The 14,914-nt window shown below is 45.8% G+C and overlaps 1 protein-coding gene across 15 annotated transcripts in view; it reads right to left on the bottom strand.

Moving 5' to 3' along the window:
- DACH2 (dachshund family transcription factor 2) overlaps positions 1-14,914 on the bottom strand; it is a 1,006,899-nt gene that overhangs the window by 26,835 nt on the left and 965,150 nt on the right. The window lies entirely within an intron of this gene.

The raw sequence follows: 14,914 nt of genomic DNA, 5'->3' as shown, positions 1-14,914 counted from the left end.
TTGCCTGGTATCATTTGGGAGGAGATACCAGAAATGTCTCAAAGACACACTCAGTTATAGTGCCCGACAATAAACTTTGTTGGTGGACATATTGGAGTGGTGAAGAATGAAACAACCACTTGCACTGATTCAAGCTGACTGCTCATGTTGCCCTTTCTTCTTTGTGCATCAAGTAATTGTCATTGGCGCAACAAGTTGTGTGGCTCACGTACGGGTTCTAAGAAGCCATCTACTCCATCCTCTGCCGGTATGACCTAGTGAAGGCTTGAGCTGACAAGAGAGTGGAGGGTTGGAGAGAGCACTAATAGAGAGGGGACTAGAAGGCATTGTGGGTGAAAGAGGGATTGCAGAGTGCACACTAAAGAGCACTGTAGTAAAGTGCTTATGCTGGGAGCTGGGATATGGAAGAGAGCACTCCACAGTGAATCCTATGTTGAAACCATGGAACCCAAACATACTAAAGGTGATGGTGTGAGGACCAAGGCGGAGTGGTATATCCAAAGCAATTGATTAGTTGTGACCAATATCATTTAGGTTTATCAAACACAATTGTCCACAGCCAAAAGCTTTATATCTGGGCGATAATAATTTGATTTAAATGTGTTATGTCGCTTTCCTATCAACCAGAACTCTTGTGTCTGTCTAAGAGTAGAATAATAAACCATTTTTTTAATTACAGTTGTGAACTAGAATGTGCCAATCGACAAAAAATAAATGATTCACAAAATGGTATTGTTAACTTGCTTAACGGTGCAAGATGGCACCTTGTACAATTGAATCCAGACTTATTTCTCCATTATGGGAGATTTTATAATACGCTATTAGTTAGATTTTGAAAAAAACATACCAAAAAGAACAGTACGAGTACAGAAGTTCTGAACTCTACCACTGTCAATATTTCTTAAGGTTAAAACTATTATTAAACGTATTACAAATCCTCCTGATGATCCGCCGAATTTTAGGTGGTGAAACACGTGCAAGTTGAACACGAATAAATATTCTCTGGAGGTGGACAAGAAAAAAGAATTTCTGTAAAATTGACTATTTTTATTTATTTATTGTGTGATTTAGTTAACATAAAACTTTACACACATTCAGAACAATTCAACTTATAATAAAAAGAAAAACAGCTAGATCAACGAAACGTCATACAGAGATAAAAGCAGCTTGAAGAAATCCAGGGCATTGATTAGCAATCTATCCTTTGGCTCATTCAACAGATTATACCATATGCGATGCTAGGATAAAAACAGGCGAGGACTGAAACAACAATTAAAACTCTCCTCACGGAGCCACGACAGAGTTTTACAATTGACAAATAAATGTTTCAGGGTTTCAATTTCCACCCTACAGCTGTGGCACACACGTTCAGCTTGTGGCAGGCCAGATCGACTCCCTATCACATCATTGGTTAAAAACAAGTTCAATTTAATACGCCACCAGATCTTTCTGAGGAAGGGGGAGGCATGTCTAATCAAACATTGCTGAGGTACATTATACGATTTGATGTCCATAGTAAAATGGTCACATATCTTGTAACCCACCAGATTCGCTCTCTTACTGATCCAGTCCACCTCAAAGTGGACCTTCTTAACCTTGTTTGGATTATGCTCCAACTCTTCAATTGTTTTTTAAATTAAATAAGCAAGTTCACAATACCAATTTGTGAATCATTTATTTTTGGTCGGATGGCGCATTCTAATTCACAACCACAGTAAAAAAAAACATTGCAATATCATTTAGGTATTTGCAAGCTGAAGTAGTAATGTTTTCATTCATGGTCCCATAGATTAAAGATGACCAGTGAACATATTTCAAACATGGAAATGCCACACATCAGCAAACTGGAGACCTAAGGGGCCCAAAGCTCCTAAGGGGCCAGCACCCTGGTAAGTAGCACTGAGTATCTATGGTGGGCACATCATCCTGCAGCTTCAGATCAATATAATGTGGGTCAACTGAGAGTAGCTAGAGGCAGTCTATATTGGGAGCCAATACTTCTCTAACTATGTGCCTCCTACTGAAGGTGGGAGTCAGGAGAGTGATGGCGTGGATAGAGAACCCTCATTGTGTGGCGCATCTGCTGCATTCTGGTTCTGTTGCCTGGAGTTTATTTGGAGATACCAGCGAGGTCAGGCCTCTTGTTGCCCTCTTGCTCAAGGTGGGATCCTAGAACGTGGGGTTGAAAGTCCCCCCTACTCATACTTATTGCACCTCCCACTCGGAGGTGGCACGCAAAAGACAGGGGCCCAAATGGAGATGGAGAGCACACTGCTCGAGCTGACAATGCCACCCGGTGCAGTTTACCATGAAACAGAGCAGGAGACCTTCATGAAAAGTGAGAGGTCCCGAGTAAAAGGTATGTTCATAGGTATATGGGGCTGTATCCGGCATATAATGAAAACCTTTGGTGATATGTGATGAAGTATCCTGTGCTGTACCAAGGCATGTCATGGCGCACCTGTGCATTCATGGTTGCATCTGGGCATCTGAGGATGCATCAGGGCATTTGAGACTGCCCCTGGACATGTGAGGCTGTACCCAGGCATGCATGGAGGCAACACAGCACGTGAGGCTGGGCCTGGGGATACCATGACTACTACTAGGTATATGTTGGCTCTTTCTGGGCAAATTAGGCTGCACCATCTGTAAGGGTGGCAGTGTCTGTGTACATGAGGACGTATCTGGCCATGTAGTAATGTAGCGGGCATGCAATACTTTGGTTTGGTACATGATACTACAAACAAGGCTTTACTTTGGCACTTGATTCTGTATGTTGAGAAATGAGCCATTGGATGAATTTGCATATAAGTACCTAAATACTGTGCCTTGATGTATGAGGTTGAGTCTGACATATGATTGCAAAGAATTGACGTGTTAGGTGCCGGACCTTTAATGATGCATGTTCATTAGAGTCACAACAGGGTATGTAAGGTAGTGGCTAGAATTAACCTGCACAATGTCAAAATGTTTGTTCGTCCAAGATAAGCATCCTGTAACAGCGCCACAATGCTTAAGGGCTACTGGCGCTTTATAAATCCAAATAAATAAAAAATAAACGAAGAGCTCTGAGTTTTTTCAGTTAAGTACTGTTTTGATAATTATACTTACGAAACATAAAACATACAGTACAGTTAACAAAGTAAAACTAATGTGTGTTGCTAAACATGTCAATGTTTAGCCATTCATTAAGGCATAGCGTTTGTTAGCAGGAGAGGCGTGGTGGTGCTCAGGAGCTTTGTTGCACATGTGGTTCCTCCTGTCTTTCCTAGTCATGCCTGATCTTGATCCATGTACTTCACCATCTCATTTTTGCACAGGGCTGCAGAAGGACACACCATTTTCCGCGTCTCGAGATGAGGGGAACACATCATCTCAGCCTTCATCAGGCAGACATCCTCTCTATGAAATGTTTCATAGTACCACAATGTGGGTTCCAGGACAAAGCCACCTAAATTGTGAGGACTCCTCTAACATGACCCACCACCAATGTTGGGATGCAAGTGCAATGTCCCAGACAGGAAAAGAGATTTAGACTGCGCAACACATATTAGCAGGCGGCCTAGTGCTAGCCGTTCTCGCTGGGCGTGGCAGAATGCACATGTATCCATTTGTAGTTAGCTTTAACACATATTAGAAATACCATATAGCCATACAGAAAGAGAAACAATGTATTCACGTTGCGGTTGCATAGGTTAAAGCTAGGGTGATGTATTTTGCATTTAGTGGTAGTGGACAGTGTTATGTTTTCAGGGATGTGCTAGTAGGTAGCTGACATACGTAGGATTATGAGATGAAGTCACGGAAATGTTGCAGTAAAGGCAAGGTCCAGAAGCTAAGGTAGCAAGAGTTCCACCATGTTGGATTTTAGGGCATGTTACAAGATGCGTTTTTGAAAAGTATGGGGAACAGGCTCAGCGTGGAGATGCAGCTCTGTCCAGTTATTACTGAGACAAGGTTCCTTTCCTTCCCCCCAGAGAGAAGTTACACTGCCAAGGTCACAGGCACCCACGCTGTGTTGATAACAGTTAATTGAGTCCAGCTGCAGAGCTTGGAGGAGCTGCAAAAGGAATATTGGGTTCATGGAGGATGAGTAGGGATGCACCTTTTGAAGGTTCAATTCATGTGTGCAGGGCATGGGGTCTGTGATGCCAAGAGGCCTGGTAAAGATTTAGAGCACTACTGCCCTCACCCGAAGAACGGTCATCCTATTTGAACTGCAGGCGCCGTACTTTAGGAATCAATAAATAAACAAATTTCAAACATAAGCGTGGTGCTCCAATCATGTCATTAATGTGCACTTGGGTTCCCAGAAAGATAAGGCGGGAGACACGTTAGGGCTGTACCATGATTTGGGACAGAAGGAGCAGAGGTGATGCCAATAAATGTATTAACAAGGGCAGGGAGCTCTTTGTACATGCCACAGTGTCTGGTACAATGAGGAGGCTCATTGTATTACCAAAGCAGAGTTGACCTCGCTATTCATACTTTGATCAGGCTCTGACTGAGGGGTGCACATCACTTGATGGTCAGGAATGTTTACTCGTTAAAGAAATGTATTATAGTAACAATGTACCTGGTAGTTAATCAACTCCTATTGGCGATGTAGTAGGTCACGTGTTTAGGGGAATGTGTTTAGGGGAATGTGTTTTAGATAATGGCCCTCATTCCGAGTTTGGAGGTAATCGTGGCGCTATTGGTGCCATGACTACCTCCAATACCGGTACAGAGTCCGCCCTGGTTCAATGGGGATTCACCGGTCTATTCCGACCTTTGCGGGACCGGTAAGTCCCCATTAAAAAGCCATTCCCCATTCCCATTTCAGCCCCCATAGGGCTCAATGGGAAGGCGCTAATAACGGTACCGTAAATTGCGGTACCGTTATTAGCTCTGAAGTCCCTTAACGGGCTCTGTCCATAACAAGGAAGGGACCCGATAAGGGACCTTGGAATAGGGCGCAAAGGGATTACCGGCACCGATGTCCTTAACGGTGCCCGGTATCCCTTTGCGCCCAACTCGGAATGAGGGCCAATGTCTGACTGGGAAAGGTAGGGGATAATTATAATTGTATACAGTTGTTCGCCAATGGGGAGTGTGGGACCACGTTGTAATCTTTATTATGCATAGTTTTGTTGATTTGAGGTTTTCCGCTATAAAAGATGTAACTCCTTTGGGTGGGGCGAGTTCCACATTGGTTCGGTCCTGCGGGACCGTCTGATAGTTTTGCATGTTTTCCTCGCGAACGGTGCACTGATTCTTTGGCCTATTTGGGATTGTTTTTTCATTCGGGTTTGGGTCATTCACCCTACACCAATTTACTGCAGAATTCCTCATCTGCACCCCTGACTGCCTTCGGCGCTCTAACTGATAGACACCCTAGCCCTCTGAAGTGGGCGTGTGGTGTTACGCTAGCGATGTGTACAACGTACCAATAAAAAAACACATTAGAGGGCATGAACCTTATAGAAAAGTCACAGTTCTCGGCAACACTGTGCATCTCAAAACAGCCAAAATAACAGCTTAACGCCATGTTTCTATGCTACAGCTTCAAGATTTGTCTGAAAGACACGCACGATAAAAACATTCTTTTATGAGGTTTATCCCTTAATCAAATATTCATTTATGTGAGTTTCATTCCATTAAAAAGAATATTACACAAAGGTGAACAAAACTGTAGATTTAGTGTAAAGCCTAATGTCATCCTCTGGAGGTAATATTGACTATATAAAAACTGTATAAATGATATTCCATAACACTAAAATATGCTTATGAGCCCCTTGTGTGTGTTATACTGCTTTACAGCCTACAGTGAAATGCATGACTGGCTTAATAAGCAAGACATTTAGAAGACTTTTTTTTTCCCTTGCAAGGATATGTGCTCAATATTGCCGCAATACAAAAATGGCTTTATGAACACAACTCCTGCTTGGGCAGGGGATATTTTTCAGTTCTTTTAAAATCCGCAGAGTAGTATTTTAAACAACCCACAAAGTAAGTCTTTAAAATGGCGTTGAAAGGCGGATCAGGTGGAAAGAAGAAGCTGCTGAACCCCTTTCATCCAATTTGTCAGTAAATCCTTCCGATCCCTGGGTATGGCTGCGGCGACTTCCACCTACTGCACACAGAAAGGTGCTCATCTCCACTTCTGTACACCCAAGGCCTAAATGCACGAGCCCACTGCACACATAATTGGCGGCCAATCAAATGTAGAGCCTACAAAGACTACTGGGAAAATATACTCTGGGTAGCTTTGTGTACGTACCCATGTTACAAAGCAGAAGCACTAGACTTGTCCTGCCATGTATGTCTAATATGTATATTAATATTCATGAAATATAGTTCATGCCAGATGTTGTGAGTGAATGGGAAAATACGCTTGTGTTCCTTTGGTGTCCATACGTTTTTAAAGCCAAAGAACATGCCCCAAACCAAAGCAGTATGTTACATAGGCTGATTGCACTTGTACTCAGCCAATAATATGCAGTATGAAGGGTCTGCTGCCTACAGGATTTGCTTTGGGATTGCATCATTAATACACGTTAGATGCATGTCCAGTATGCCTGCATAACTTGCGTGACCAACAGAATAGCAACATGGACCTCTACAATCACTTGTACCAACTTGCAAGATAGATGACCTTCATCATATCTTAGAGTGTATCTGCCAGAACTAGTGCCTAGCACCTATATGCCCGGTGATATTCAATTCAATAAAGAACGTGGCAAGACCAATACTCACTCTATGGAGTTGCAAATTAATAAATAAATAAATAGTCTCGCGGAAACTGGCAGTCGCAGGACCTCACCAAAGCACATTGGCTAGCCTATGAGTGACTGGGTTGTATTATTTTTTATTTTTTGTTTTTTTGTAATGAGTCTACACACAAGTGTTTCGCGGCGCAACAAAGCAGGGGAGAGGGGGAAGCAGAAAGGACGACAAACAGGGAAACGATCATACTAGGCCTTGTGATCGTACAAGTGCAGTGACGATAAGTGCAGAGAGGAGGGAGGGGGGAAGTGCATGAGCAGGGCAGAAAGGCCTATGGATAGGGAGAGTGCCAGTGGAGGCCATGTGGACGGGGCAAAGGAAGCAGACAGAGTAGGGGAAGGAGGGTCCACAAGCTAAGTGTGAGGTAAGGGGCTGGAATGGCTTCAGGGTTGCAAACCACCCAGACAAGGGCAGGAGGGGACACATAAGGGCAAGTGCAGGATGGGGGGATGGAAGGGGGTGGCTCAGGAGCGACCAAGTGCACAGGTCATCTGGATAAAAGGGTGTGAGGGTCTGGTGCCCTGCAAGACTCTTGTAGGAACCAGTCTGCCAGTTTAAGGCAGAGCAGGAGATTAGCAGGGCAGGGGGAGTCGGAAGGAGGAAGAGAAGATGAAGGTGTTGAGGAGCATCAAAAACATAAGTCGATCCAGTTCCAGTCTGAGAGGAGCAGGGAGGCACTGCAGAGGAGATGGATTTACCCCCCACTCTGCTTGGAAAAAACGTCTGATCAGCAGAGAGTTAGAGCTAGAAGACCGAAGTGCTCTAGCAGGGAGGTATTTCGGGAGAGCAAGCTGCATGCAGCTGGGTTTCAGGCCCCAGAAAGCCTTGTGGATGATGAAGAGGGTCTTGAACTTGATCCTCACAGCAACCAGGAGCCAGTGGAGAGATTTAAGGGCTGGAGAGATGTGGTCCCTGGGTTTTGAGGCAAAGAATAAGTCTTGCAGTCCTATTCTGGATTAGTTGAAGGGGGTGAGGGGAGGAGTTAGGAAGATTGAGGAAGAGGCTGTTGCAGTAGTTCAGCCTGGAAAGATCCCGAGCTCTGAAGACATTGAGTTTCTGGGGGGGAAGTGAGGAAAGGGAGAATACCTCTGAGGAGTTGCAGCTGAAAGTGGGCCTTCTTGGCCAGGTCCGTGACATGAGGAGGGAAGGAGAGGGTGGAGTCGATGATGACACTCAAGTTTTTTGCTTCACACGAGGATTAGGGGAGGGGCCCCATGCAGGGTGGCCAGAGTGTGGGAGGGAAAGAGGGAGCAGGGGTCCCGATGAGAAGGATCTCTGTCCTACTGGCATTAAGGCAGAGATCTTTAGTAGTGCACCATGTCTGAATAGCAGCTAGGCAGTCAAGAATGAGAAAGGAAGAAGAGGAGGCAGAGGAGGGTAGCTTGATGGAGACCTGTGTGTATCTGCCTAACACTGAAAGTTAGCGGAGAAAGTGGAGATCAACTGGGCTAGAGGAGCCAGGTAGATATTGAAAAGCCAGAGCAGGAGGATAGAGCCCTGAAGGATGCCACAGGTAGAGAGTCAGATGGTGGAGAGAAAGGGGCACAGTTGCACATTGGAAGGTTGGTCAGAGGTCAGCCAGTCCAGAGCCAGGTCTGTGATGCCAAGGGTGTCACAGAGCCGCTTTATCAGGGTGGCATGGTTGAGCATATCGAAGGCAGAAGAAAGGTCAAGAAGGATGACAATGGAAGGACAGCTGGAATCAAGATTAGGGAGCAGGTCTTCATGGGTGCTCAGGAGAGCAGTGTCCATGCCTCTGGCAGCTCTGAAGCCAGACTGGTGCTCGTGAAGGCAACCAACAGATTCAGTGTCGTGGATAGGCTTGGAGATTGGCAGCTTCTCCATGAGTTTGCCCAGAAAGGTGGCAATGGAGGGTGGTAGTTATCAGGACAGGAAGGGTCAGCAGAATGCTTTTAGGAAAGGGTGTACAAGGGAGTGCTTGAGGAGTGAGGGGAAATATCTTGTAGCAAAGGAGGGACTGCAGAAACTGGCCACGGTTTGAGCCAGGGAGACAATGTTAAAAAAAAAAGATGAGATAACCACTGCTTGTACATTCTATACAGCATTCCTATTTGATCAGTTAATGAACAAATAAGCTCACAGTGTGAGCCATGTGTGAGCACCAGCCATAATTAGGTGTTTTCCACCTAATGTTTTCTGCCTCTTGTTTGTGTGGTCCTTGTGTCATAGGACCACTAAAATCTGGTAGCTCCTGGTACATCTTGGATAATGTTAATTACTCAACCCGAAATATCAGAAAATATTTGAACTATTTAAAGTAACGAATGGTGGCCACCTCTTTTGTTTTTCTTCAAGTGCTCTTACACATACATATTTTGTTTGGAAAAATGAAAACACACCTGAATAATCAAGTCTCTCATTCCATTGAAAATTCATTTGTTTTGCACAGATAGCTGTCGTAGATTATTTAGCTCATCACCTAGAAATGGTCATGTTTTCATTGCAGTACTGCACACAGTGACCCCCTCACTTACTCACTAGAGCAAGACGTGGGAGGGAGCTGTTGGTTGAATGATAGGTTGGTAGGTTATAAAAAGGTTACCTGCTTGCAGTGAGGTCACACTTGGCCCTGAGATTCCCAAATGGGCCCAAGGTGCAGGATTGGGGATGTGCACTCTTGGAGAGTTGACAAGTGCTGCAAATTGGTACTTTGCTGAATGTTATTGGAAGAAATAGGGAGACTGCAGCAAAGCTGAAAGTCATTTTCTTTGTGGCCATGCAGAAGACTATGAATAACACTGCAGAGGGATGTTCTGGGACAGCGTGCAAGGAAGTCGACTGCTACCTTTGCAGCGGGGCTTGGCCATCCACATGAGGGTTGGTGCATTCCCAAATGCTCCCAAGCTTGAAGGTTTCCTTAGGCCCTCAGACAAATAGTGTGCTGGGTGTGCCTTGGCATATGTTGTCATCACAGGCTGGTCAGTCTCCTAGCATTTTCATTGGGCACCCAGGTTTCACTGTGCGAGAGGCCAGAGTCACCTGCAGAGAGCCAACCTGCAACCTCTCATACATCAGGCCAAATCTGAGTGGCTTTGAAGTGACTATACAATATTCCATAGCCTCACTCAAAGTCCCCCCTTGGCAGGCTTGCTGAAAGTTCACCATGCCATGGTTGGCAGACACTCAGCAGACCTCCTGGAGAATTGTATGTTCGTTCACCGGCATATTCAATGGTCATAGAAAGCTGCTCAAGGGTGAGTCTCTCAGTTACATGGACAACAAATTTACACCAATTACAGAAATGTCAAAGTAACAGTTAGCAGCCCTTTGTGTTACAAGAAAATGCCCAGGGGGAGCCCCACTGCGTGGAAATGCCCAGTCCTCCCACGAGATAATAGATCCCGGACGCTATGCCCCGTCTCCCTCCTTTCTTGTGGTTACTACTGCCTGTGTTTAAAAGTTCATTGCTGTGTTTAAAAGGGTGGCTTCCCTAGGAAAGACAAATCTGCTTGTTTTGTAATTTCTGGCTGTGTTAGTTGGCTTCCCTAGGAAAGTCAAATCTGCTTGTTTTGTAATTTCTGGCTGTGTTAGTTGGCTTCCCTAGGAAAGTCAAATCTGCTTGTTTTGTAATTTCTGGCTGTGTTAGTTGGCTTCCCTATGAAAGTCAAATTTGCTTGTTTTGAAATTGCTTGGCTGTGTTAAAGTTAGCCTCCCCAGGAAAGTCACCTCTGCGTGTAGTAACTGCTGCCTATTCTTAAAGGTTCTTTGCTGTGTTTTAAAAGTTGGCCACCCTAGGAAAGTCATATCTGCTTGTTCTGTAATTGCTGGCTTGTTTAGTGTTTGCCTCCCCACTCTTTTTATCTCCCCGTCTTGTTCTCTGTCCTTGTGACCTGACTCTAGATGCTGTGTTCTTTTTCTTCTGCTGTATTCTGTAAGCTAGGCCCCTTCCTGCTCACTGGTCTGATTGTGCTCTGCTGTGTGCCAGTTGGGTTGTGCACCGCAGACCTCCCTCTTTCCCTTCCCTCCCCTCCCCTATCTTCTCTAATTGATATTCTATTACCTATCCTATCCCCCTGTCTAAATATGGACGTAGAAAGATCAATAAGGAGCTCCTGATCTCAAACCCAGGCCTCCCCATTGCTGACACCTCTTCCAGACAGACTGCCACTGACATCCTCTTTGTCGTTCACTCTCCAGACCTTTGGATCCCCCACATGGTCACTGCGCTCTCCCCTTTCTCTTCCTCTCCCATTAATGGTGGCACCCGCTGGGAGTCAATCTTGGCTTCCTTCCTGCCCTCTAGGGTTTCATCAATGTCTACTTAAATGGCACTCTCATGGCCCAAGGCTCTCAGCCAACCTCCTCCTTCTTGGCTGGGATCTCCCATCTCTCATCAACTTCCTCCCCTCTCCTGCCACTCCTACTGCTGTCTTCCTCTGCCTCCTCTTCCACCTCTGATGGGTGTACCACATCCCTGTACTCCCCCTCGGAAGACCTTCAAAAGTGGTAACCTGCTTCACTCAGCTACCTTCAACTCTTGCTCTGCCGTCAAACAGTCCTCTGACATCTGCTACCTCCTTGAGGACCTCAACCTACATGTCCTCTCTCTTACAGAGATATGGTTTACTGCCAGCTCTGTCACACGTTTTGACACCCTCCTCCCTGAGGGTTGCAAGATGCTCTCTAATCTCAGGCCTAACCGGCCTGAGGGTGGAGTGGCCTGGATCTTCCCTGAGTGGGTCCCTGCTTTCAACATATCCACTCAAGGCTATTCCTCTTTCGAATGCCTTGTCTCCAGGCTTGGTGTCTCCCCTGGCCTCTCTCTGACTTTGGCCACCATCTACATCCCACCTGGCCAAGTCTCCCACTTTATCTCTGAATGGGCTGGCCTCACCTCTTCCCTTTTGGCCTCCACCTCCAAGATCCTCCTTCTCAGAGACTTTAATATTCACCTTGACTCCCCCGATGTGGCCTCTGGGCTCTTCCGCAAACTTTGTGACTCTCCTTCCCTCTCCATTCATCCCTCCAGTTCAATGTACTGTGCCGGACACACCTTGGAGGCCCTCATCTCTTCAGACATTCCCATATCCATCTCTCTCATTACCCCTATTTCTTGGTCTGACCATGCTCTACTATCCTCTCACCTGGACCTCCATGATCCCCCTGCTAAGCCTCCATCCACACTGCCAGCCTCCTATTCCTACCTCTGACTCTCACTCTGATACCGCCCTCTCTAACCTTCAACTCCCCATTTCCAACACTCCCACTTGGCCACTCTGAAACCCAAGAGCAGAGCAGCCGAGCGGAAGTGGCAGGCTTTGAGCACATCCTCTGACAAACTGGCCTGTCACCTGCTCCATAGACAATACAGACTTTCCATCTGCTCAAAGAAGAGGGCCTTTATCCAAGCCTGCATCTCTGCGGCCACTAACAACGCCTCAGAACTTTTCAAAATCTGCAAGCAACCCGCCAACCCTACTGCAGTCTCCATTTCCCCCCTTCTCTCCCGGGCCTTCTGCACGTCTTAATTTCCAAAGCTCGGGACATCCTCTCCTCCCTCTCCTCCACACCCTCATCCCTCACCACCTTCTCTCTTGCTCCCTTGGCCCCCCTCCCCTTACCCTCCTTTTCCCATCTTTTATTCCCATAACACCTGATGAGGTTTCTAGACTAGTCCTCTATATGAAAGTCTCCTCAAAACAGGTGCTCCCTTGCTCCTCCAGAACTATCAGCTATGTGAGCTATGTGTGAGCACCAGACATAATTAGATGTTTTCCACCTAATTTTTTCTGCATCTTGTTTAAGAGCACCTGACATCCATGGTACATTTGAAAAGCAAATTTCCCATCTATGGTCCCCACTACAGAGGAGCATCCATATACTTAAGCCATTAAGACCGAGTAAGGGGATTTACAGGGCATAATGATGCAGAACCTAAGGTAAAGCAGGAGCCGTAGAGATTACCAGGTCAGTTAAGATCATCTCCAAGGTGTATATTGATATTAGGATCCAGTGACAGGCAGCACGGGGTGAAGAGTTCCCAGGGTACTACTATTGGGTGGGGCGTGGCAGGGGTGTACCGAGCGCACAACATGGAGTGGAAATAGAAAACAAAGGATGGATCAGGAAGTTGAAAAAGAAGGATGATGGCAGTCAGGTAACCGCATTGGAAGTGCAGGACAAGCAAGTAGTCAGCGGGCGCCAGGAAAACCAGGAGAAGAGGTGTAGTCTGCTTAGGGTGGAGATGGTATGGTGTGCGGTGAAGAAGTCAATGGGATGTGAGCAAGGCATGCAGGTGGCATCCAGGGCCACATGACAGAGAAGAGAGGGCGGACGCACAGAACCGAGATCACGTGAGCTCTACCTTGAGGTCAGGCCCACCTTGGAGCCAATCAAATTCTGTGCACGTCCCACTGTGGGTACTGATTTGGCAGACATTAAGCAGCAATTCAACCAAAAGTGTGTTGTGGCCATAATGATGGTGAAAGATGCTATAACAAAAATGAATGAATGAATGAATGAATGAATGAATGAATGAATGAATGAATGAATGAATGAATGAACGAACGAACGAAGTGCACTGATGTTTAGGGGAATTATGCCTACATCCAACACAGCATTCTTTGGTGCCAAAGTCCTTATATAAAAGACTATTATTCAGAGTTAAAAAAAAATACGCGCAAAATAGTATTGAAGAAATTGTGCCCTTTCTTGTCAATTAAACACCATCTATATCGCTGTGTTTTGAAGAAATAAAGGTCTGTTCTGCTGAAATTCTCTCTACACACAAACATTTCTGCAGTGGGAGTTCACCTCAAGCACCAACCAATCAGCAAGCGTGTGTAGGTACCCAACAACCGTAACATGGAAAATGCCCAAATATTGCCTCTTTTTCCCCAAAACACATCGGGCCTCATTACACGGAAGGCGGTAATGGTTAACGGGCACCGTTAATGGTAACGGTGACTGTTAACCATTACCGCCTTACTACGAGGTCCCTTAGCGGGTTGGTGCTTTAACGCCTGCTTTTTGCAGGCGTTAAAATCCAACCCGCTAAGGGACCTCAGAGCTAATTGCGGCACCGCAAAGTTGCGGTGCCGTAATTAGCGCCTTCCCCATTCCCATAGAGCCCTATGGGGCAGAAATGGGAATGGGGAAGGGCAATGGCGGAAGGGGGATTTACCGCCCCACCAACCTTGGAATGGGGCGGTAAATCCCCTTTCCGCCAAGGCGGTGCCGGTATTTTACCGGCATGAGCCATGGCGCTAATAGCGCCATGGCTCACCGCCTTCCGTGTAATGAGGCCCATCGTATGTTAGCTGTGATTGAAGGCATTGACTAAATGTCAACCCTTTGGCAAAGCAGATTCATCCCGTGTCTATCTGCAAGTCATATAATGGACAGATCTTTGGCAGCACTTAGGAAATGACATGAATTCTGACATGTTTACCATCAGGTCATATGGTTACAGGACAAATCATAATGACGCGTCCTGGATTTGGCTTGTTTATCTCTTAATTTAATTAAAAGGAATCAGATATTAGCAAACAGCTGCAGTTTTTAAGGTAGGTCACTGCAAATGCCAAATGGCAGTGAAACCTTGGCTGACACCCACACTGATGCTTAATAAAACAAGCTGATCAATTATTTCTGGCTATTTCATCTACAGCATGTCATATATATATATAAAATAATAAAGTTTCTAAGGAATAGAGACACAACGAACCAAGTATTGTGAATCCCTAAATGACATTATAGAATCATACCAGCGCTCACTGTTATCCACAATGTGTTTTCCTTCTAGTTGTCCTTGATCTTTTTTGTTTTCTTTTTAATTATATTTTATTTATTTATCGGCTGCACTTATTGTGCTGATGTAAAGTTCCTCCAGAGTGCGTGAAAAACAGTGCGAGGGTGAGGAGGGGAAAAGAGTTGGAAAAGGGAAGAGGCGGGAGGAAGGAGGGAGTGATGATGGTAGGGTGAGGGGGGTTCCTCACAGTAGACTTCCCAATCGTGTGAATGTGAAGGAAGAGAGTTCCAAAGCCTGGGGGCTGAGGGTCAAAGCAACAATCTCCGACGCACTGCTCTGAGAAGCTCGCAGCGGCAGGTAGCGAAGAGCCGGAGGATCAACATTTCAGGGTGTTGGTAAATCTTGATGCGGCTGCTGCACTGTAATTCTCTGGGG

This window comes from Ambystoma mexicanum, chromosome 5p (assembly GCF_040938575.1).
Source record: "Ambystoma mexicanum isolate Mex_15411 chromosome 5p, UKY_AmexF1_1, whole genome shotgun sequence".
NCBI classification, from domain to species: Eukaryota; Metazoa; Chordata; class Amphibia; order Caudata; family Ambystomatidae; genus Ambystoma; species Ambystoma mexicanum.
Note: the sequence above shows the minus strand (reverse complement) of the source record. Positions and strands in the feature narration are given on the sequence as shown.